This window comes from Sinocyclocheilus grahami, unplaced genomic scaffold (assembly GCF_001515645.1).
Source record: "Sinocyclocheilus grahami isolate Dianchi unplaced genomic scaffold, SAMN03320097.WGS_v1.1 scaffold605.1, whole genome shotgun sequence".
Taxonomy (NCBI): domain Eukaryota; kingdom Metazoa; phylum Chordata; class Actinopteri; order Cypriniformes; family Cyprinidae; genus Sinocyclocheilus; species Sinocyclocheilus grahami.
This window is the reverse complement of record NW_015505784.1, coordinates 532,293-535,542: the sequence shown is the minus strand read 5'-3', so window position 1 is coordinate 535,542 and position 3,250 is coordinate 532,293. Positions and strand designations below refer to the sequence as shown.

Sequence of the window (3,250 nt, the reverse complement as noted above, 5' to 3'; positions counted from 1 at the left end):
AGAGAGAGAGAGAGAGAGAGAGAGGGTGGGAGAGGGGGAGAGAGAGAGAGAGAGGGAGAGGGAGAGGGAGAGGGAGAGAGAAAGACTCTTGGTCAGGTTCAGAAAAAGCTAATGGAAAAAGGGAAAGTGCAAGAGTAAGAAGAGAAAGAGAGAGACAGAGAGAGAGAGAGAGAGAGAGAGCGAGAGAGACAGTAAAAATGTTAAGATAAAAGAAAAGGGACTGAAAACAAAGGGTAGTGAAAGAGTGTGAGAACAACAAGGCAGAAGAAACACTGCAGAAATCAGATTTTTATCAGTATTTTTGTCTTATTTTCCAGTAAAAATGTCCCAACATTCTTAATATTTATCCTGTTCATATTTCTCACCCCATTAGCAAGTTTTGTTTTGTGTAAGAAAAATGGACGCAATTCAAGACAACTTCTCTGAAAAGTCTTCATCTGATGCAATACTGCTTTTAAATTTAGTGTATGTGAAATACCCATTTCATTGTTTGATGAATGACGTTTTATGCATTTTCTCATGTTGCCTTTTATTTTTTATTTTATTTTAGGACATTTGACATATTGATGAAGTGTTTGAAGAAAAGGCTTCAGTTATGTCACAGCAATGAACCATAATTTGCTATTTGCTGGTCAGTAGTTTAAAATTTCTGTGAGATTCGGTTTAAAATTTCATTCCAGAAATGCAGAATGAGTCATCAGCCTTTTTGGTCATTTTTCCCCAGAATAGAAAAACTGTAAATGCGTACTGTATATCTGCTTTAATTTTAACGTCAATGTTTAGAGTACACTAGCATATAGATGGTGCCAAAGCTAACACATATGGACTAAAGCCCACAAAACTCTAATTTTGATTTGATGGGGTCTTTATTTACATTTTTTACTGGAAAACAAGACAAACATAAAGAGAGTGATTTTTACAGAGAATAAACAGGAAAGAAGTAATAGAGAATGATAGGTGAAATGAAAAGTGAGAGCAGCAGGACTAAGGGCTCCTTTTGTAATATTTACTGCTACAAATGCATGCATATTATTGCTGCCACTGCTTTATTTTGAATTTATTTCATAGATTTATCTGACAAGTTCAATTAATTGAATATAGAACTAGCTGGTCCTTGTTTTCTCTTGAGTTCTGTGGGTTAAGTGTCCCAACCAAAGGAAACAAAGGCACACAGAAGACTGGAGCAGGTGATTCCAACACCAGCACAAACCACTCAAAAACAGCAAAATGAATAGCAGCTCAGAGACTTCACGCGCAGTATGAGTGGCTTTACAAGGTATACAGACACTGTCGGGAGTGTTCTGTACACCTATGAAATCTGTGAACTGCTATTTAAAAGCAGAGGAAAATACATTCCAAATTGTAGTGTTACCATGCTTAGTAAGATTCAACAGCATTTACCACATTGAACATACCATAAGGATACATTCCTTTACAGGAAAAGGCTTTTATGTGTAGTGTGTGTTGAGATGAGTGGAAACATACTGCAGATGGGTTAAAACATAAATGGAACAAGATAGGCATGCTGGGAGTACAGAACTATTTTGGAGAAAGGGAAGACAAGAAGAAAATCTAGAGTGAGACGATAAAGGGTAAGATGATAAGAATGAAAGAATGATGCAGTGTTATTGTGCAAGGCACAATATCCTTTCCTTAGCTAGCTTGTTATTAATCAGACTCCTAGCAGACTAAAACACTATTTGAACTGAATGTTACACTATAACCATTCTCTGAGTGTGCCAGACTCTTTAAAGATTTTTTTTAATTTTTTTTACAGATATATGAAAAAACATTCAATACTTGAACATATAGATTGTAGAACCCCATGAAACCAAAATGAGAGTTTTGGGGCTTTTAGTCCATGTCTGTTAGTCACATTTAGCACAAATAAGCATTTGGATTTACAGTATTCCTCTTCCAGGAAAGAAAGCAAAGATATTGGTAATCTGGCACTACACAGACGTTTGTACAATCAAATGCTCTTTGGAATGAGAATGTCTCTCTCCTGCAACCAACCAGCAAGTACAAAATAACGGTTAATGACTGAGACATACCATAATTAAAGTCAAATTAAAATACAAAGGGACAAGCCATTTGATATATCCTGCCAAGACTTTCTGTTTCAATAGGAAAAATGTCATAATAAAAATGTCAAATAGGAAAAATGTCATAAGACAGACAAATTTGGTCATCAAAAAATGTATTGGGGTCTTTAACATCAGAGACACTCAGAGAAGTGTTTGTTTTCAACCACCAACAAACACATGCAATACACCTTCAGTAGAGAGAAAAAAATACTCTCATTAAGACAATCAAACAAACAAGAACAAACAGCCAGGACTCAGCTAGAGATCTATATCTAAAATGCATCTTAAAGGGATAGTTCACCCAAAAATGAAAATGCTGTTATTAATTACTCACTCTCATGTCGTTTCAAATCTGTAAGACATTTGTTTATAACACAAATTAAGATATTTTTGATGCATTCCGAGAGCTCTCTGACCCTCCCATAGACAGCAAGGATCCTACCACGATCAAGGCTCAGAAACGAAGCAAAGAGATCGTTAAAATAATCCACATAACATTAGTGGTTCAACTGTAATTTTATGAAGCTATGAGAATACTTTTTGTGCACAAAAAACAAAACAAAAATAACAATTTTATACAACAATTCGTTGGAGAGTATCACATATGTGAATAACGTATGCAGCGTATGTATGCGGATACGTTGTTAACGTTCAGATCAAAGCGCAAACAACGTAAATAGTGTATCCGCGTACAGTACTGCTGACACAGAACAACATACGTGGTTTATGTATGTGATACTCTCCAAAATGGCACTATAGGGCAGGGGTGCCCAACCCTGGTCCTGGAGAGCTACCTTCCTGCAGAGTTCAGTTCCAACCCTGACAAACACACCTGTCTGTAATTATCAAGTGCTCCTTCAGACCCTAATTAGTTGGTTCAGGTGTGTTTGATCAGGGTTGGAGCTAAACTCTGCATGCAGGAAGGTAGATCTCCAGGACCAGGGTTGGGCACCCCTGCTATAGGGTGATGCGGAGGAGACGAATTGTTGAATAAAGTCATTATTTTTGTTTTCTTTACGAACCAAAAATATTCTCGTAGCTTCGTAAAATTAAGGTTGAACCACTGATGTCACATGGATTATTTTAACGATCTCCTTGCTACATTTCTGGTCCTTGATCGTGGTAATTCCATTGCTGTCTATGGGAGGGTCAGAGAGCTCTCG

General features: G+C 37.0%; 1 protein-coding gene across 4 annotated transcripts in view; it reads right to left on the bottom strand.

Moving 5' to 3' along the window:
- LOC107557517 (collagen alpha-6(IV) chain-like) overlaps positions 1-3,250 on the bottom strand; it is a 121,578-nt gene that overhangs the window by 32,089 nt on the left and 86,239 nt on the right. The gene's annotated exons all lie outside the window — the stretch shown is intronic.